Source organism: Phyllostomus discolor, chromosome 4, assembly GCF_004126475.2.
Source record: "Phyllostomus discolor isolate MPI-MPIP mPhyDis1 chromosome 4, mPhyDis1.pri.v3, whole genome shotgun sequence".
NCBI classification, from domain to species: Eukaryota; Metazoa; Chordata; class Mammalia; order Chiroptera; family Phyllostomidae; genus Phyllostomus; species Phyllostomus discolor.
In genome coordinates, this window is record NC_040906.2 from 151,466,019 (window position 1) to 151,487,387 (window position 21,369).

The 21,369-nt window shown below is 44.2% G+C and overlaps 1 protein-coding gene across 4 annotated transcripts in view; it reads right to left on the reverse strand.

Annotated features, from left to right (window-relative positions):
* The window catches only part of BACH2 (BTB domain and CNC homolog 2), a 332,554-nt gene that overhangs the window by 119,923 nt on the left and 191,262 nt on the right, over nt 1–21,369 (reverse strand). The window contains exon 1 of one of the 4 annotated variants that reach the window (XM_028508407.2): nt 16,695–20,168. The exons of the other annotated variants lie outside the window; for them this stretch is intronic. The gene's annotated coding sequence lies outside the window, so the exon portion shown is untranslated. Of the gene's footprint in view, nt 1–16,694; nt 20,169–21,369 lie in introns of those variants that run through there. 4 annotated transcript variants of the gene reach the window in all.

Genomic DNA, 21,369 nt, shown 5'->3' on the forward strand with positions numbered 1-21,369 from the left:
AAATACTAAAGATCCTTAATAGGAATCTTAGCGAGAAGTCCATTTCTTAGCTGGACAGGAAGGGACACACAGGGTTCACGTCTGGCTGTGTGCTCCCGGAGGACAGGACCACATGTTTTGTTCATTATTGTAACCCAGGGCCTATGGAAGCACCTGGTGTAGTTACACAATGAGTTCTTGTCATTCTCCCTTCCTCCAAAGATTCAATTTACACTTTTAATTAAATTCTACCACATGCTCAATGCGGAGCACGAGGGGTGGAGGTTAGAGGAATGGTGGTTAGGGAGGAGTGGGCTGGTGTGAAGATCTGCTTTCCAAACTGACTGCAATAATTCCCTTCTTTACCACAGGCTCCTGGGTGGCCCGCCCCGACAGACTCTGGGCTTGGCCATAGGGCTTTCTTTTACCAGAGGGACAACAGAAATGAGTGATAAAAGCAGAGACCTGAAAAGTGCTTGCATGTTGGGGCCTGCCCTCGCTTGCCACCGTGGAATCCTGACCCCACCCCATAAAGAATTCCAGGCAGGCCTCCTGGAAAACGAGAGACCAGGTAGCACAGAGATGAACCATCCCAGCTGCGGCCTCCCCAGACCAACAGCCTGCCAGCTGCTGAACAGGTGAGGGTGTCCCACAGCAGGGTCGGCAGACTTCTTCTCCAGGGCCCAAAACGTGAGTATTTTAGGCTTGTGGGTCATAGGACCGCCTTCACAGCCACTCAAATCTGCTGCTGTAGTATGAGAGCAATACATGGGTGTGGCCACGTTCTAAACAAAACTTACTTTAAAAAACAGGTGGCAACCCTATGGACTAGTTTGTCTACTTCTATCCTGGATTATTTGGCCCCAATCAAGCCAGTTCAAAGCAGAACTACACAGCCAACTCACATGAACTGTGAAAAATAAATGCTTGTTAAGCCACTGTGTTTTAGGGGCGGGGGGCCGGTGCTTTGCTCCACAAACGGATGAAGCTGGTATAGAACATGTAAGGCGTAGGCACTTAAAATCCACCTGTGGAAGTGGGACCAATGGATAGGACACATTTGACAACATAAGCAGTATGTGATTCCATACCAAAATGCATGATACAGGATAATTAGTACTATAAAGACTTATAAAAGAGAAAAATCTGACAAAAAATTGACTTGAGCAGATCTTAATGGGTAGGTAGAATGCGACAGCTACCCAAACAATTGTTTTCTTCTCATTGAAAGTTTTGATGCTGCCTGCCGTTGTGTGTATACACTTCAACAGACCGCGCGCCGACGGCAGAGTGTGCCAGGCTTTCTTTTTCCCATGTTCACAGCACCCAGCAGTGCTGTTTGTAGCTGGGCTCAACGTGCCCACAGGTGGAGACACGGAAGGACATTTACGTGGAAAAACTAAGCAGCACAACTGAAGGAAGAGGGGAGAATTTGTGTGCCCTGTTGAAGAGAGGAGACCGGTGGCTGAGTGAGAGGACTGACACTGGGTGGGGGGTGTGGTGGACACATGATTTGGGACTGGGGGGCTGAGCTGACAAGGCAAAGGAAAGGACCCTGAGAGTCAGTCACGGCAGTCTGAACAAAACGTTACTGGGGCAAAGTGATCAAGTCCGTCTTTAGGAAGATTCGTTTTGTGGCAGAGAGTAGGTGGATTCTGGGCAAGGATAACTGGTTGGACAATTTACTGACTCAGGAGTGAGAAAACAAGACTAGCTCAGGAGCCAGTGGGAATAGTTAGGGGGTACTGATGCATACTCCCCGAAGGAAGCTTGTGTCGCAGCAAAAACAGCACAAGAAAGACGGGACATCTCAGGCATTTTCCCATGCCACATTTACTGTGTACAAGGAATTAAGTTACATATTATGAGCACATAATCAACAGATCTATGCGACACTGGGACCAAGCTATGTAAGGCCCAGGACCCCTCTCTACTCAAGGGGAAGCATAACACAACCAGGGGTTACGAGTGAGGCAGCTGCTAGCGTGGGCAGTGCCCAGGCTTTGCAGTGACACAGAGGGTGCTCTGTCTGGCTCCACCCTTGCCAGCTGGTGATCTTGGACAAACCACAAATGTCACCAATAATGGCATGCAGTCTGTTGAAGAGTATACATACAAAGGCAGGCAGCATCAAAAATTTCAATGAGAAATTTTCAGGTTGGGGTTAGAGTTACAGAAAGGGCAATGACCTACATAGCACCATGCCCCGAATAGGGGCCCCGAATAGGGACCAGTAGGTGCTGGTTTGATTCATCAGCCCAATGAAAGCACCATGTAACGGGGAGTGCGAGTGGTGTATTTGTGCAGAGAAAGGAAGATCACTCTTGGCTGGGACAATCACTCTGGATTTGTGAGAACAGCAGTTTTTTGGTAGTAAAAACTGAATATGATTTTGAGAAGTGGGGGAAGGGCTGTTCCAGGAAAAAACTGTGACATGTGGAAGGCACAGAGATGGAAGGCGAAGCCCATCCTCGGAATGGGAAGGGATTGAGCTTGGCTGTTGCGAGGTGTGAGTGAGCTGGGAAGCAGACCAGACTTGGATAGCAGAGTGGCCTGAATGCCAGGGTAAGGAGTTTGGACGTTATTGGGTGAGCAATGGGGTGCTGCTGAAGAATCCTGAGCAGGCAAATGAGGTGATCAAAGTGATGGTTAAGACAGATGCAACCAAGGGTGGCACGTGGAGCGATGTGGAGCAACAGAGATGAATGCAAGGTCAGGCGTGAGGTAACGCATGCCCATTCCAGAGGGTGGTGAGAGCTGTGGGAGAAGATACGTGCCAGGAACAGCAGAGAAAGAACGGACCGCATCTGGTGAACAGTGAGGCTGGGCCGGGAGAAGGCATGAACTGATGTTCACTATGAAACACAAATGCCCGTTCTCTCAGCCAGCCTTCCACTCAGCTTTCTTCGCTGTGTGCCAGGCACATTCAAATGGTGGGTCCACACATATGTCGAGGACAGGGTTACCTCTCCAGCCTGGGGGCAGGGGTCACAGACACACAGACTGTCCAATGCACTGTGGTACAAAGTGTGTGTCAGATATGGGCACAGTGGTGGCACACAGGGGCTCATCAGAGAAGAATACAAATATTTTTGCATTGAGGAATCTCCCACTGTCTACTGTCTGGAGGGAGGCTAGGCTAAGGGTGACCTCGCAGAGGAGGTGGCCCGCCAGATGTGCCAGGTGGATGAGGTGGAGAGGGTCCAAGACGGCAGCAAGGGCGTGAAGCTGTGAAACCACAGGGTACACAGAGAAACCTCAAATAGTTTGGTGTGGCCAAAGGGCAAGGGATGTGTCTGTGTGTTTCTGTGTCTACCTATAGCTCCTACTCTCTAGTATAAGTCATCTCTCTCTGAAACACTGGTCTCTCCTGAATGCTTCACAGATTCCTACCTCTGCCCTCCCTTGGCAGATTTCCCACCTAAGTGTCCCTCCTCCCTATAGCTCTGGTTTTATTTGTGCATTTAGTAGACACCCACTGAACCCAGGCAAAGTACTAAGCCCTGGAAACTTAGCCACGAAGATGGAGGGCAGGAGATGAAACCAAAGAAATGCGGGGCCAGACATGTAGGAGGTCACAGGAGACTACGGGCTGCATAAAGATGTTTGGAACATATGGGTTCCTACTTGTGTTTTAGAAAGATCACCTTGGCTTTTTCGTGGACAACAGATGAGGGGAGGAGGAAAAGGCTGGAGACAAGATGGTCAGCCGGTGCAGGACTGAGGCAGTGGGGCATGGACCAGAGGGCTTCCAGGGAGTACTGATGGGCTGGAGACTCCCTGGGCGCAGAGCATGTAGTGGGGACGACTCATGGGCTTGTCTGATGCTGCACATGCAGTGATTATTCATGACAGAGGAAACGGGAGGGTCAAACAATGAGTCCTAGTCTAGCCAGACTGAATAGGAAATCCCAGAGGAACCTCCAGTAGGCAGTTTGGTGGAAAGAACAGGAGAGAAGTCAGACCTGGAGACAAGATACAGTGAAGTCCTCAGCACTTAGGTGGTAGCTGAAACTTGGCAGGCAGCTACAGAACACCAACCTTTACGAGGGAAGAGAGAGGAAGAGGAACTGCAAAGGAAACTACTAGACTAGGAAGGAGGCTGGGAAGAACACTTTCAAACCAGCAATGTCTGTTCTTACATGGCCCCTGTCTTTGACCTGGAAGCCTGGCTGCATTTTATTCTTTATGCAACCTTTAGCACAGACTGCGTCTTGGAGCTTTTCATGAGTCTCTACCACTCAGGAAACATTAGATTTAAGACAAAGGTTAGTAAAATGAAAGGATAAGACAAGTGGCAAAAACTGATTGTGCTTTCATTCTTCTTGTTTCAAGGTGATAACAACACTTAAATAATAGAAAATAAATTCTTTGCATATCTTTATCATTGTTTTTCTGTACTGTGGAATGATTGTTGGCTTCTTGTGTTTTGTGTTCCTTCTTAGATTATGGGGCTCCTGGGGCTAAGACTATACGGTACTCATCATTCCAGCTTCAGAGTGCCTAGCAGGACTTGACACAGTCATTCAGCAAGTATTTATTAAGCACCTACTGTAGACCAAGCAGAGCTCTAGGCCCTAGGGATACATCAAAGAATTCAACAAATATTTCTGCACTAGTGGAGCTTTAAATTCTAGTGGAGAATGAGGGAATCTAGCAAATCCATAAATAAGTATAACAATGTCAGTGGCTAAATCACTGTACCGTTGAGGGTGCTGAGTAAAAGAAGCTTCTCTGACCTAATTAATGCAACAAAAGAGGACCCTAACCACACATGGAAACAGGTGCTCTGGAGGCCACGTTTCCTGTTGCAGGGAGAGCTTCTCGAAATCTTTCTGCATTCACTCTGCTCTCTAAGCACAAACAAAATCACTTTTCTTCTTATGTTCTAGAACTCATCCTGCAGTCAGCATTTGTTTGTCAGCATTCTGTATTCAGCACCTTCATTTTCAAAGTGCCTTTGTACAACATCTCTCCTCCGGGGACTGTCAGGATAACCCAGGGGTGCACACGAGGTGGGCATCTCTCCCACTCCTCCCACGAAGACACCAAGGCCCGGGGAAGTGAGTGAAGCTACTGGCTGCTGCGCAGCACAGGCTGGCCCACTCGGGCAAGGGCCCCAAAGAAACATGAGGGCCAGCAAGGGAAGGGAAGAAATAGATTGTTCTGTTCTTCTTCCCTGCAAGGAAAGCATTCCATTTCCAACTGAAAAATCAGAAATGACTAGAGGGGCAAAGTTGCATTCTTCTGCTAAATAAAAAGCAACATAACTTAGCGTGAGAAAAAGCAAGGGAATTGTGTGTGCTGGGGAGTGCCCCAGAGAATAATGCGTGGCTTCCATTTTGACTTCTCCGTGGAGGAGGATAATTAGCACCACTGCCCTGTAAACTTCGGCTAGATTTCGTGACGCAGTGCTCTTTGCCTGGATTCTCACTGCAGTCATTCAACTGCACACAGAGTGTGTACCAATACACACCCCTGACACCATATAGAGTGCAATTTCCTTTCTTTCCTCAACTGCTTTCCGTCTTTCATTCTTTCCCTCCCCCTACCTCCCACCTCTTCCTGTCACCCCCACATTCACTGACCTAGGCCCTGTGAGGATTCTTGGGAATACAGACACACGGGTAAAATGAGCCACTGCTCCACCTGCTCAGATAGCAGAGGAGATGGGACAAAGGCCGAGGACAGGGATCCCATCACTTACCTAGCGTCTGCCCAGGACTTCACGCTGGGTCTCAGACAAGGACCTGTTTCCTGAACATCTGATGGATGATGGATGGATGGAGAGAGAGATGAGATGTCTGAATCTGGACGGCAGTGTTCCAATTTCTGACTCAGTAAATGGCTGAAACTTCCCTTCCCGAGTCCACTGCTTTTTCTGTGTCAGCACCCCCCCCACCCCTTCAGTGGGAGAGGATGGGAACAAGAGAAGCAAATTGGCATCGGAGCTCTTTATTTAGCAATTTGCTCTGTCTGAGTTAATACATGGGTTGGATTCCCTGTGAATGACATTCTCCTAACTTCAGCGACGTCATAAAGACTCTCAGCTGCTGCGTCTGGCAAGCTAACGACTAAAAGCCCATGGGATGGAAGAATGGGAAAGTATTAACATTGAAAAGGAAAGAACTTCAAGCAAACTTGGAAGAAAATGAGAAAGACCTCACCCTGCTTCCACCCAAATCTATATTATAAAACCTCATTTTAAGCCAACCACCCCCCCCCAACAACTGAAAATAGTATTTTAAACTTTGTGCGTATCAGAGTAATCCTACCCAAAATGCACAAAAAAGGCCAAGGAGGGAATTACCTAGAGAAAAGGAAGAGCGTCAGAAGAGACGGAAGTGGAGGAGGAAGAAGAAAGGAAAGGCGGAGAAGGCGACATGCTGAGATGTCAGGGTGACAGGAGAGGGGTCCCAGCGTCAGCTCAGGGCTCCATAGCAGGGAAAGGAGAGCCTTCTGAGGGCCTCAGCAGCGGAGGTGGGTGAGACCGGAAACCCCTCTTCTCGCCTCCCAGCTCCAGAGGGTAAACTGAGGTTGACAATCGTGAACACCTATTCTGTGGCACACACAGAGCTGGGCGCTTTTATATGCAACACCTTGTGTAGTCATCCAGCTCACAGCAATCCTGCAAGGAAGGCAAGTGTGTCCTCTGTCCTGGAAACAACATGTAAGGCAGAGGAGGGCAGGGGTGCCGCTGGAGCTCCGGACAAGCACCCGCCTATGGGCAGCACGGTGCTGTCCGCCAAGGACTTCTTTACCTGGAGGTTAAGCCTCCAGACAACTCTGTGAAGTGAACAATATTATTTTCATTTTGCATGTCAAGAATGGAGGCTTCGAGGCTTTGAGGGAGCCACTCATAGTCACACGGCCAGAGAGAGGCCGGGATGCACATGAGGCAGGACACAATCCAGCACTCCTGTCCCCTGTACTGACTCCTAAGGAAGTCGCTGACTCCCTTCCTCCGCTCCCCCTCCCCCAACTTCAGCCTATAGCTTGTGGGTGCGTGAGGGCTGACTACCAGGCCAACCAGATACCACATGGAGGTTGGGGCTGACGTCCCATGGTCGTCCTGACTGTGAGTCTGCACAGAATGGAGACTCTGAGCCTTAACCCTAACGGAGGGGTTTTCTGTCTGTGTTTCCACGCAGTGTGCAACCTTGTCTGTAACAGCTCCCAAAGGGCCTGAAAGATACGATTCTCATTCTAGCAATGGGGGTTCCATTTCACCAAGTGGGACCACTGGTTCTGTGGTAAGTCAGCTCTAGCTGCAAGGAAATTCTTGTTCCGAGCCCATATCTCTTTCTTTGTAACTTCTCTTTCTTTGTAACCTTTTGGTTCTGCTTTTTCTAGAACAATAGCCTTTCATATATCTAAATACAGTTGTCATCTCCCTTTCTTTTTCTCTCCTTGGGGCTAACTTTCCTGTGTTCCTTCAACTTTTGGTTATAGGACACTCCCTGATGGCCTCTCCATTCCTGACCCCTGTTCATGAAGCATTCAAGTTCATCTATTTCTTTGGTCAAATTTACTGTCAAAAATTGATTATAATACTTCTAATGTGCTCTAAGTACTGTGGAGTCCAGTGAAGTCATTACTACTCCTCTGGGCATGAGACTCTACTGTCACAATTTAGATGTTAGCTTTTTCAGCAACCACTTTGTGGGGTAGAAAGAGAAATAAGCAAGCTCTTGCAGTATGGGGCATGGTAAGTGCTTTGAGGGAGGGGACCCTGCACTATGGGATCACAGAGGTGGGGCAGCTAATTCTGCCTGAAAGGAGCAAAGGTGGCTTCTTGGAGGAGATGATGCTTGACTAACTCAGAGTAAGTTAACCAGCTGGAGACAGTGACAGAGCTTTCCAGGTACATGGAAAAGATTTGCAAAGATGAGCTGTCATAAGAGAATATGGAAGTTACGCCTCCACCCCCTTTTTTCCTCTTTTCAATTCCTTTCTTCAGTTTTTCTCTGGCTTTGCTTCCCTCTCTGATGTTCTCTTCTGTCAAGGCCTGGGATATACTATGGTCTCCTATTTTAAGAATTCTCCACTGCAGGGAGTTTAAAGTTATTCATATAACACCCTAGTACTCTAAGTATTAAGTGAGCATTAAATAGACAAACGCACTGGCAGCATTATTGCCATAAGTATTTTGAACCTGCTCCCCTTTTTGGAGACTGTATCTCTACCTCAGTGGATTGTGCGATGGGAGTAGAAAGGCAGGTGGCGCCCTAAGTATAAGAAGGCAGCCCAGGGTTCTCCAGAGCCGGGCTGGGCCAGGTGCTCGGGCAGAACTGCAAGGGGTCAGAGGTCTCCACCCCTTTATCACCTGGTCTGTTTTTTGCTTCAATGGCTCTAGCCAGCAGTCTTTGAAAAGGCATTTCAGGATCTCCAAATTTGTGTTCCTAACTCTTACCGAGGAGGCAGCGTTCTCAGGCTGGACAGCAGACAGACTGGGAGCCTCACCTCTGCAGGGAGTCCAAGGCACTCACCATGTGATAACTCACCCACGTGTTCATTTCCTCCCACTTGTCTTTCTCTGCCTTCAGCCTCTCGGTCCATCAACACCCTCCTCTGGAAAAGTATGTAACAATAACTCAAGGCTTCCCTTAAACCTCTGACAGGTGAACAGAGAGAAACACCTTATTACACAAATCCACACCATCAAAGGATAGAGAACAGAACCTTCAGTAAAGAACCCTAAACATCCCACCAGAAAGTCCCAAACAACCCTGAAAAGTGAGAATAAAACTACCAAAAGCTGACAGAGGGTAACAAGCATTATTTCCAACCCACATTCGTCCTTCTAAAAAAAGCCAACCAACTACTGAAAAAAACCCTGAAATGTATGAAATCTAACATCATTAACATATTTCCTGTCCTCGCATAGCTTATAAAAAATGTTTCTGAGCTTTTCCCTGGCTCATTTACCACGATGAGAAGAAGCAAAAAGGAAATGCAACAGATGGGACTACCATCCTCTCTCACAGTAATTTATCTTTGCTTGAGGTGGCCTGGGCGAGATTTCAAACGTTTTTCAGATGTCCCAGTAGCTTATTCCCGCTCAAGAACAATGAAGGTGAGGCTCCTTTAAAAATTTGCAGGTTACAAGCCATGTTTACTACTAGCTGTTTTTGTTGTTTCTAAAAGAGAGCACCTCAGCCTTCCCCTCCCCACACCCCCCTGCAAGCGACGCCTCAAGGATCTGATCTCTGCTGATTTAGAACTGACAGGTGGCACATGCATAATTAAAGATGACCTAACACAGAATGCTCTCATTCCTGGCATATTATCAGACACTTAAGCAAAGCAATTATCAGTAGGCAATCTTTTCTGTCAACAGAGATGGAGATAAAACATTTCTTCAATTAGGAGGATTCTGCAAGAATGCTGTATATATACCCATCAGAAACTACTTAAAAATCTTTAGAGTTTAATACAAAGTCAGTTCGATGAAGTGCCTTTCGACAGCTAAATCATGGTTTTTCTCACCCTACTTTTCCTTGAACGTCACATTTTAAACGTCAGAATCATCAAAAGAGGAACAATTTGGGGGCGTTGTCAGCGATCCTGGTCCAGCCGACCAGAAATTCTCTGTGTTCTGCCATAGCCCTGCTGGGGTTTGCAAATACACCAAGCCTTTCTTAAAGGCTCAAAGCAAAAAAGGGTAGGGTTCAAATAAAAGCAGTAGATTTAATTAAAATTTCCCTTCAAAGCAGATTATTCCCTCCCTATGCTCCACCAATGTCAGAGCATTTACAGAATTATCATCACGCTTTAAAACTTCATCTTAAATTTAAGTGATTGAAAGGATTTTTTTCTATTTTGAAGAAATAAATAGTATTCAAATGAAGAAGGGTCTTGATAAAACGATGAATTCTCCATTTCAGGTGAGGAGGGAAGAGGCATAGCACTTCTTGATAGAGTACTGTTTTTTTAAAAAAAATAAATTATAGTGCCGTACTCTATATAAATGAATGCATTTTAGCTTTCTTTAGAACAGAAATCGCTTTAATGTTATCGTGCGACAAGTGATTTTCTTTTCTTTTTTTAAAGGGTGGTTGATACGTTAATTGGTTTTTGAAGCCCACGTAAAAACTGCCTTCCGTGAGACAGAGAGCCTCACAACGTTTGCGGGGCACGTTTTGCCACATTTCACAAGAGGTCTCATTGTTTAAATTCTTGTATCCTTATGTCATATGTGAACAAACGACCTTATTGTTCATTTGAACATGTCTTTATAGGCTCTCTGGTGCTAGAGCTGGTGTTGTTGTTTGCATTTTTCCCCCCATCAAGTCAGAACAAAAGTCTCTTTTTCTGCAGCGCTGGGACCTCGGGGAACATGGCAGCGTGTGGCAGCAGTTGTCAGCTGGAAACACCAGGACGACAATGTCAGTGAAGGGCTTGTGCTAATGGGCTGACTTCTGACAAGTAAATCAAGGTGCACAGAAAAGTTTCTTCAGTGCCGCAGACATGAAGGAGATGTGGAAGAGCAGCCCTCCGCAGGACAGCGAAGAATCATCTGGTTGGGAAGGCTCTTTTAAAGAGGTGGGGCTGCTGGGCAACAGGGCCCAGTCCCTTCCAGAGTGTGTTTTGTTTGGAAGATGCTCCATTCAGAGATAGGAAGGAAAAACACAGCAGTCGTTGGGGAAAACATAGTCAGGTGGAGAGGTGGTGGCGATGGTCGAATCATTAATGGGAGATTGGGCAAGACTCAACGCTCAAGTTCATTATATTCCTCAGAACTAAGAATAGCTTCTGAATGAGCAACCACAATTCTCCACAGGCCTACTTCTCCTAAGGAGCTCCCCCGTCTCCCTTTCCAATTTTAATGTTAAGTCCGACATGGGGAGGTAGGCAGGAACAAAGGACGCTCCCTCTACAGAGTGGAGGAACATCCAAACCGTTTCCATTTTACCCACTGTGCATTCCTTCCCTCAGGATCCCGGTCAGGAAAACTCAAAGTCCTAGTTCGTCAGCATGCTGCATCAGGAGGCTAGGGCAGGGAAATGTATGGTGTGCATTCTATTGTGGCAGACAACAGCACACATGTGGTTTCCCAACCGATGTCATGGATAAAAAGAAAATAGACGATATAAGCCATATACGACCATCAAAATGAACATAATTAAAAAGGGAAAAATTCTAGTGACTTTATTCAGGGAGAGACACTCATTTCCCATAAAGCTCAGAGTCCCAGACTTTTTGTGTAACTAAATAAAGCAAACTCTGTAAACATAATCTTCCTATGCTAAGGATGGCACATGGCACTAAGACATTTTATACCATGCATTTTATGGTTCCTTATTATTCTAGAATCATCAGCTAACAACATTTTAAAGGCGATGGTACCTTAACATAAACCAGAAATATCACTATCTCCGTGCCGATGAAGGTTTTTCCTATCTTCCCTCACAACTGCTTTCCCAAGTATCTTGGTTTTACTAAGCTTCATGCTTAGATGAATAAAATAAGACTGTAACTATGGCTACAAAATAAAGATGAAATTGTGATGCCCTGATATGAATAGAGTATTGTTTTGGAAGGAATTAAAGTCACTTCCAAGTTATTATTGTCCCTGCTATCTACCTGTGCCCTCTGTTTCAGAAAGGCCATGCCAAGCCTGCCATCAGGGCCTTACAGAGACACTCTGCAGGTCCCTGTGTTCTCCCTGCTCACAGGTGATCAGAGATGCTTCTCAGGTCTATGTCACGGAGGACAAAGTGTAACACATATGTAAGAAAGTCAGGATGGATGTTGTTTCAAATCTCCATTCATCCAGAAGAGGATGTTTACTTTCTAGTTAAGAAGTGACCATGACTAATTCCAGGGTACTTGGTACTGGCTTTTTCAAGAACTGGCTTTGGCTGTCAAACTGGACAAAGGTGACTAACACCCCTTCAGTGAGCTAGAAGGCAGGGATACAATCGATACTCTGATTTTCTTTTCCTAATGCTGTCTCAGAGATAGTATATCACATCAACCAAAAAGGTAGCCTCACTTCACTGTGGGGATAGAAGAAAAAAAGAAGTGAAAACAAGGAGCTTTTTCTCCACAAAATATATTCTAGGAATCAACTACTCTTACTGTGAGTTCTTTCACAAAATAAAATGTTATGCACTGGTACCACTCAGGGAATGGAAGGTGAGGAGCAGAAACAAGTGTCCGGGGAGGATTAAAGAAACATATGTTCTTATTAGGGCAGGGATCGAAAAGAAACAGTGCTACACAGGGGATGATGATCACATCCTAACCGTGGCTGCAGGATCCTCACAGGAAGAAAAGGAAAGAAGGGCAAGCTCATGCCGAACATCTAATGTCACCCAGCCACAAATAACGAGAGAATCCAATACTAACCAGTTTATACAAATCAACTTACATTTATTCCCTGTGGTCAACTCTAACCTATACCCCAAGTGGACATGATGTGCTTTCCCACGTATACATTGGTAGCCTCTGAAAATTAATTAACAGAGAACCATGCGAGACAGCCAGGTGTAATGGAAACCACTGACTTCCATCCTTGCAGCCAGCTGCACTGTAACACCTTCCGCCTGGTGCTGACAGCCTTCCCTTCCCTCCTCTCATTCCGACACAATGCCTTCAGGTCTGTCTAAGTAATGTAATTTACTGGAGTGGAATTCCCTCGGCACCCTGTGCAGCACTTGGTGACAGTGTCATTTATACTCCACCGTGTCGGGCCGACACTGATACATCGGCCTTCATCCCTCATTCACGGCAGCGCGTGCGACTTCACCTTCTGCTGTGCCCTTCTGTGGTGTGCGCGCACAGATTTGCTCCGTTCAGCCCTAATTACAAACCTGGGTTGAGATGCTCTCATTAGATTTATATTCCTCATTCCAAATGTCAATCTTATAGAAAATTTCGATTTTCCCGAGGATTCATCCATTAGCAATAAACTCGAAAGCATTCCATGACTGAGAGCATTAAGCCAGCAATGCGGACAGGCACTTACATCATTAGAGTAAATCTCCATTGCAAATGCTTTACATTATTCAACCAAAGGAATAATGAGGCTGGCCCAGCGGTACCCTCCAATTGCACATGAAGGGTAGGTTAAAATGGGCTGTTATGTAGGAAGAAGCACACGGTATCTTAATGCGATGGATTTCAGAATCTCTGTCATTCCTTAGGAAGATGTGGGAGGAAATCACAGCCAGAGTCTAATTTATCACCTTCTTTTGCCTATGATTTCTACAGAAACTTCCGTTTGTGGCAAAGTACAATGAGGCAGGCAGAGGTAACGGGCAGCGAGTGTGTGTGTTCACAGAGGGGGTGGGAGCTGTGCGGCGACGCCAGGAGCTGCGAGCCGCCCAGAAGGATCTGCTCCACTGAAAAGCAGCCCCCCATTTCACTCAACAGAAAAAAGAAAGAAAAAAAAGGCAGCCTTGTTTGGATACACTGAGAGAACCTGAGTACCATCCTAATAAAAGGCAGATCCTACTGGCAGAGCTGACCCGAGAAACATCTCCACCCAGCAGATAGGTCCTGACGTTAAAAACCCAGGAAATTTGATGATGATGATGTCGATACATAAATTACAAGTTGTATCTGTAACTGGGATTGCAGGACATATTATAAAAAGAAAAATTTGGAGAGAAGTTGAAAAAAAAACACCTAGCAGAATATATTAATTGATAAAACCAAGCCATCACTGTTTCATAGCTGTACCATGATTTAATTCCTTGGCTTATTGGTCTAATTTATCACTTCTCGTCAGATCCCAGGTGAGGCAAAGTCAAGGTACAGTCATAATTTCTTTTTTAATTTGATAAATGAAGAAACTGCATCCCAGGAAGGTCATGGAGGAGGCTGAGAGAAAAGGGTGATCTGAACTCTTAGCACCTAATTCTAAAGGTTAACCAAAAAAGTTAAGTGATGTCAGCAACTGTGACCGTATTATGAAACACATACTGTATCTGCTTTCCAATGGAAAGTTCTGGCAGCCAGAAAAAGAGTTCTAAAAGGGCATGTAATAATTTGCAGAAATAATAAAAAGTAAAAGAAGCAATAATTGTTTTCTGCTGGTCAGCACCTGGATTGATCAGTAACCAGAACGATAACAGATGCACTACTTTCCATAAGGAATTACACTACCACGGAAGCTAATTGCTCCTGAAGCTTTACCCACTTCCACCTGAAATATTTAAAACCTTACTTGATTACAACATTAGCGCTTTCTCTTTCATAATGCGCATCACCAGATACCACAATTAGCATGCACAGATGTTAGACCTGAAATATCCATGTTTAAATAAAAAACATAGTGAAAAGGTAAAAACTGAATATGCTCAACAAAGTACTGATCTTAAAAGAAAGGAGAGGTTTACACTGTGCTGGTTTAATGGTAGAATTAAAAAGTGACCCTCCAGATAGCATCAGTAATGAATGAAAAACTCAGCTACTCTGTAAATGGCCTTTAGCCTTCTGACTGAGAAACAATGAGCAAGAGGCTGATCCTGTGTCCACTTAATTCCTTAATTCCAAAATTTGGACTCCAAGCACAGAGGGGATGGAACCTCCAGACACCCTGAAATTCTCTGACACGTTCTTAAGATGCAAGAGCAGAAACAAGAATACGACCACCATCATTTTATTGAGTGGTACCTCTGTGATTCATTTATTATCTCACTTGGTCTTTATACTCCACCGTGTCAGGGCCCGACACTGATACATCAACCATCCTATGATGTAGGTACTACCCCTGTTGCTGTTTTCGAATAAAGATACCCAGGGTTAGGAGAGGGGAGGTGAAGTAAGCAGACAAGGTCAGCAGGTAGTAGCCGAGCTGAGCGTGGATCCTGAGTCCTTCTTCCAAGGCTCTCGTCTCCCGTTAACCACCTGCCTCGCTGTCTGCCACAGAGGGCGAGGCCGGAGAGAGATGTGATGTGCAGTTTTCAATTTCCAGAGGTTTCTGGAGTGATTGCCCTCTTGACTCATCTTATTTTACAAATTACATTAAACTGAAAGGCTCAGAGCACACTTGCAGCCCCTCTCACTCTTTGGAAATGCCGTAGCCATTCTGCCAGTGGAATGGGGACAGCACCAGCACCAGGATTACGAAGGTGCAAATTTCCCTGTGAATGCTGACACCATCACTCTCTGGTGTTTCTTTTAGCCACAAACTGACACGTTATCACTTACTGTGGTTGCAGTAGACTCAGCAGTCAGATGAAAGGGAGTTTTTACTTGGTTAACTGCCCCTCCGACATCTGTGTCCATGGAGGGTATGCACTTATCCTCCCCCCTCCCCCAGCCCACCGCTCCAGTCCTGTGGAAGCAAAAGAGTTTTCCAATCTCTCAGCCACAGCAGTAAGAAATCCTTCCCTTGCTGTTCTGAGTCAACAAGAAGCAACTTTCTAACAATGAGCCCAGAAGATGGATGTTGTAAAACAGCATTTCAAACAAGGCAATTGCTTTAGGAAAAAAAAAAGATTCAAGGATTCTATCACTTTTTTTTCAACCTTCCATCAACACAATTTGTTTATGTATGAGTTGTGTCTTTCTTCCTTCAGGAGGGGAAAATGCTGATAAACTATCACATGTAGACAAACAGCGCAAAAACCTGGCTGCCTTTTGCTATTTAGACAGAGACACATTTGTTTCCCAATGTACCACTTACCAGACAGATGCAAAGATGTGGGCAAGCCAGTCATCAGAATTAACAGAGTGATTGTGCTTGCACTACATATTCTGATTTGTATGAATCTTATTTTTAGCCATGCACAAAGGGCAATAAATGGAAAATCTTATTCTAACCGCTACTTTTTCTGGGCCACCCACACTGCTCCACCTACCGCACAAGTTCACAAATGTAAAAAACCCAACCCAGGCTTCGTCCTAACAAGGGATGCAAAGTGGCTAAAATGTGTGACATTTTTTCCAGTTAGTGTTTGTACTTTCATTCTTTTTCTGTATCAGGACTTTCAGGGAAAACAGCATTGACTTATCTATGGGCATTTTCAAAGACTCCGCGTTGGCATGCCACTCAACGCACAGACGGCGGGAGCCGCCAGGCACCTGCACCACCCCGCCTCGGGCCACATGTCAACAACTCTCAGCAAAGACACGCACCCCAAAAGGTTTCTGTCAATTCAGGAAGATGATACGTACAACATTTTGTTTGGAAACAATGATAGTGCTTGAGAAGTTCTTCAAATCAACAAAAGTGGTATCAGAAGCAAATGTATCTGAAACAGAGCAGGTTGTCAGGGGTGATTTTGCCAACACTAGGTCGGCACCCCTGTCCTAAGCTTGCTTTTAGTTCGCCGAGGTACACTGCTCCCTGGGGCACAGAGTCCCCTTGTCGTCACCGCCCATCCCTTCTGTGCATTTCTCTCTGCTCTGCCCGGTCGCCCCCACCCCCACACTCTGCAATTCACCCAGCATTAACTCGCACATGGCTATCGCTGCCAACAGAGAAGCTGATATTGAGAGACAAGCACCTTGACAGCAAATAAGGAAAAAAAAAGAAGGAAGATGTTTTCTAGGGGCACAGAGAAGAAACGTTTCTTTAGACTTTTACTGAAAAGTTAAGTTACCCTGGTACCCAGGGTACCAATGAAAAGGCTGTTCCTCTGAGCCCCCTTTGCAAAACATAACAGCAAACATATGCAGGGAATGATTAAGAGTTAAAAGTCAGCTCAACAAGATAATAAAGACGCAAGAGGAGTTGCCTCTGAGAACGGCATCTTTACCTGTGTGCTTGCTCATTATCCAGAAACTAGAGGAAGTGTCCTGTCATCCTCTGGTAGTTAACACACACCCAGGAAAGCTGACACCTTCTGACAACGCAGAGTTCTAGAGCAGCGCTGACGAGCTGTGTCAGAAAACCTTTTTCAGGGTAGAGTCCACTGTCGTCAGAACTTCTGACTGGTGTTGTAACAACACGGGTAATTAAGTGTTATGAAAAAGTGGGTCATACACCACTGAGATACAACCACACCGCCCCCAAACCAGACTCCAAATGACTGTGCTATGACAAGGTGGGAGGGGTCTGAACACAGCGAAAGCAAAACTTTTATGTGGTGAGGAGCATTTTAGTTTTCACTGGCTTAGGTTAGAGAAAGTTAATTTCAATGTCAACTACAAACCAACTAACTTTTAGCATGTTCCTGAAATCTTACGCAAATGCTGGTTGTTAATGTAATGGGAAATTCAGATACAATGTCATAAACAGTCCGAGGGACAGTCTCAGACTTAAATGACAGGGCCATCACCAAAGAGCGAACACCGTGACTCAGAGAAGCAAGGAGGTCAAATCGAAACCGAAGACAGAGAACCAAATTCTCATTATCCATGTTAGCATCTCCTGCTGCATAGGATCCAAGTACTGCACACCACTTCCCTACACCTGAGCATCCAACACGGTCGCGGATGTTTACAAAGTGCCCATGGACTGTTGTAGAAAAGGCAAGATGCAGTTATCTGAATTGAACATATTCGTTCTTTTGCCACTCAAGGGACACAGAAACCTTAATTCAGGGCAATACAAACCAAGTGCCTATTACACACAAGGACACAGAGGATGTGAAGGGACACAGAGAGAAGAACCCAGAGGAACCTGCTTTCAAAGAACCTGCCAGATACAAATAATTTTTGAAACAAAATCTCTTCTAGCAGCTGCTCACTATATACTTCATCTGGGTTTTCTTTCAGTGCACAAAGCCCTTCCTAACCTTGGCTAGGTGTTAGGACTCATCCTGGTCCAAACTCCTAGCACTCTTCAAAGGAAAGCACAGAGGCGCCAGCGCAACCCGAGGAACACCAGAAGTGGAGGGGACCTTCTCTGAAGGGGATGAAGGGTGAGAAGTGGAAGGAACACCCTCTGGTTCATGCACATGCAGGGATTAGGTTTGAATCACATTTTGTTACCATCAGGTATAAAACTGGAATTTTACTGGAGCCCACACTTTAGATTATGGATGGGGAATGGGGGAATCTGGCTAATCAACCTTTTGCATTTCTGCCAAATTGCCTTATAGTATATTAATTACAAATTTTTAAATCACTGGAAGGCTATCAGTTGACCTAACACTAAAAGCATCTTGTACATAATTGAATCTTCATTTATGATTCCAGAAGCCCACCTAGGATCTTATAGGACTACTTAATAATCACCTTTAGTGATAGAGTGTAGAAATGGAAAGAACCAGTTAATAGCAATTTCCAGTTGATAAACATATACTGGTGAATCCACACAGGTATCTGTTCTGACAAGAGTTGATTAATGTAATTTGAAGAGAGAAAAATAAGCAACTAGAAGATTATTGTCCTAGAAAATGATGTCTAAAGTCATCATTCCTAAACTCCACTGTGGGATATAATCTGTCCTGAGGACAGCAGGTCCTTAAATAATGTCATTTGGTTCGATGTCCTCCCCTTACAACATTGATGAGATGCTGCAGGAACTTAACTTGTTTATGTCAATTAGCCTGTAGTAAAATTGGTTTCATTATATATAGTTTTGCTGTGAGTCACAGACCCTGTGGACATTAAGGACTTACTATACTGCTTCTAAATTTGGAATTAAGTGGATTAATTGAAAAAAAGTCTGCAATAATACACAAAAGAATTAGTTAACATCTAGACTGTATCTTCATAGCTGGAATATCAGTAACCTATTTCTTCTTTATTCTATTCTATTCTTTTATAAATTATATACAACAAACATTGCTTTTATAGTCAGCAAAATAAAGGTACTTCTGTTTTGATAAAAGGAAATAATTATCATCTGGTTCTGCTCTTTTTAGTAATTAAGCACTTAATACTGTACATGGGACTCAGTTTAATAATCTGCCTTAGTGGCAAATCAGACATGAAATACAGCAACAGTCTGCTAGAAACAATAGATTACATTTCCTAGTTAAGCATTATGAGGACTCTAAAATCCTGGTACACCGCAGAGCTTTGCAAATATTGTTTGGGAGCAGAAGAGGAGAAACCCTCTTCCTCACTGTGACCCACGGCCGTGCACTTGCCAGCTGCGGCGAAGTCCTGCCTCCTGGGCCCCCAGTCCTACAGAAGGTTCCTTGGAACAGTGTCATTCCCTGGGTTAAATCAGCTCAGAGAGAGGTGTGACTGTACCAGTGACAGGTGTACCCAAAAAAACAGCACACAAATAATTTCTAAAACTACAACAGACTGGAAATTATTGGAGTAAGCTCATAAACAGCTGATGGAGGTTGGTAAGCGGCTTCACAGTGTGCATGGCTGTTCATTTGGAGACTCACAGGGAATATCATTTGAAATTTTTGCTTCATGTATTAAGGTATGTTGCCATACCATATATCATTCTCACTTGTACAATTACTGTATATGCACAAAATGAAAATTAATTTTGATGGTGTCTTGAGCAGGACATAATTGTGAAACAACGTTACAAATACTTATATCTCATATATTCTTAACAAGCCCGACAGCATGGACTCTGAAACTACCCGAGTGGTTCCCCAGTGACGGTGGGGGCCGAATACACATGTTCATGAATTATTCCATATGCCACTCTAATATCACAACTTTTGAGGGCCTCCCAACTCAATAAACACAAACATTAAAAGGATTTCTGAAATTTAAAGGTGGTAAAAGTAAAAACTTGGACATTTTCTCAAGAATAATAAAAACGAATTGTGTATTTTTCCATCCTAAGTCAACATTTTTAGATTATTATTAAGGTATGAAAAGAGGTGCAATAAAACCTCAGTGAAACAGACATTTGAGGACAAGAAGATTTTTCTGTTTGTTTGTTTCAATTTTCATGTTAATTGACAGAGAGCTGGAAAGTGCTTCTGTGTTGAAAATCTTCCCAAAGCAGTTTCTTTTCCTAATTATAAAACTTTTAACCATTCTATAACTATCCTCCAGGGTACAGTAATTCTCTGCCTTTACTAAACCAAAACTATCTTGTTTTCTGAATCTTTATCTCTGAAAAAGGGAAGTGGGATGTGTGGGGTAGGGTGGGGTGTGTGGGAGGGGGTGAAGTGGGGGTGGGGTGGGAAGTAGGAAGGGTAGCTAATTCAGGGTTCTGGTTAGTTGGGTTCCAGGTACTCAGCCATCACTAAACATGAATTCAGTGCCTGGAACCAGCACATCCGATTCCTAGGAAACATAAGAGCCTCAAGGAGAGCCCCCAAGGGTCTGTCTTTGTTGGTATTCTCCACCTCATGTCCTCTCTCTGGGTGACTGCTGGACTGCTGTCAGTGTGTCTATCCAAAGTCATGGGCTGAATTAATTTGGATTGAATTCTATGTCCATGTCGTTTCAACTCAAGTGTAGGGCACATGTGGATGTCAAGGAGAAACAAGCACTTACTTTTCTCCCTCTGAGACTTGCTGACTTGGATTTTCTTTTCTATAAAAACCTTTAGTTTCAGTTTTTATGATATCTTAGCAGCTACTTATGGCAACTGACTTCAAAACCTTCTATGCTTTGCCCTGTTCTCCATCACCTAAGTGAAGATTATGGAGAGTTTATTTCTAAGCAGGTTTGGAAAGTCTGGGGTGGGAATGAGGGGACTAATATATATATAATTTATATCATTAAATATATATAATTTATATCATTTATATAATCACATATAAATATACACAAATATATGAATAATATAATACACAAATATATGTATAACTATATAAATGTATACAATTTATATTAATATATAAATGGTATATAAATATATAATATATAGCTTATAATTATATACTATATAAAATGTATATTATAAATATATTATATGTATATAATTTTAACTTTGATGACTTACTTTACCTCTATTTTGGATCTATCTGTTCCTGAAGCCAAATATACACACATCTGTACACACATATGTGTATGTATACAGTATGTACACACGTGTCATATAAATAATCTTCACGTCTTAAGGAGAAAGTGAGATAGTTTAGGACAGGTTTCCGAGCTCTTTGAAAGTATGGACATGTAAGCTCTGCTTTTCACAAATGATAGCCCTGGTCAGACCCAGAGGCAGGGCCTGAAAGTAGCTAAGGGAGACTGAAGAGAAACCACAGCTACCAAGTCCCATGATCGCTCTTCAAGGCCAGCTTTCTGGAAACACAGAATAAAAAGAAAACTCCCCAAATATGAAGACTGAATGGACTACACTCCGGGGCCCAATACTGCATATTCCTCACAGGACTTCAGGTCACTCACTAAATTGTTCTGCAATTTGCGAAGACAGGAATACTCAGTACTCCTGAGATCTGGTGATAGGCGGATAAATTACACTTCATTTAAGGTATTATAATAATTTGAGGCTCTGGTAGAGGAGAACTATGTGCTATCAATTTTCTCTCAAAGTTTTCATTTTCTATTAGGCCCCAATCTGGTTCCTGTCTCCACGTCCACTTCCACTGATTA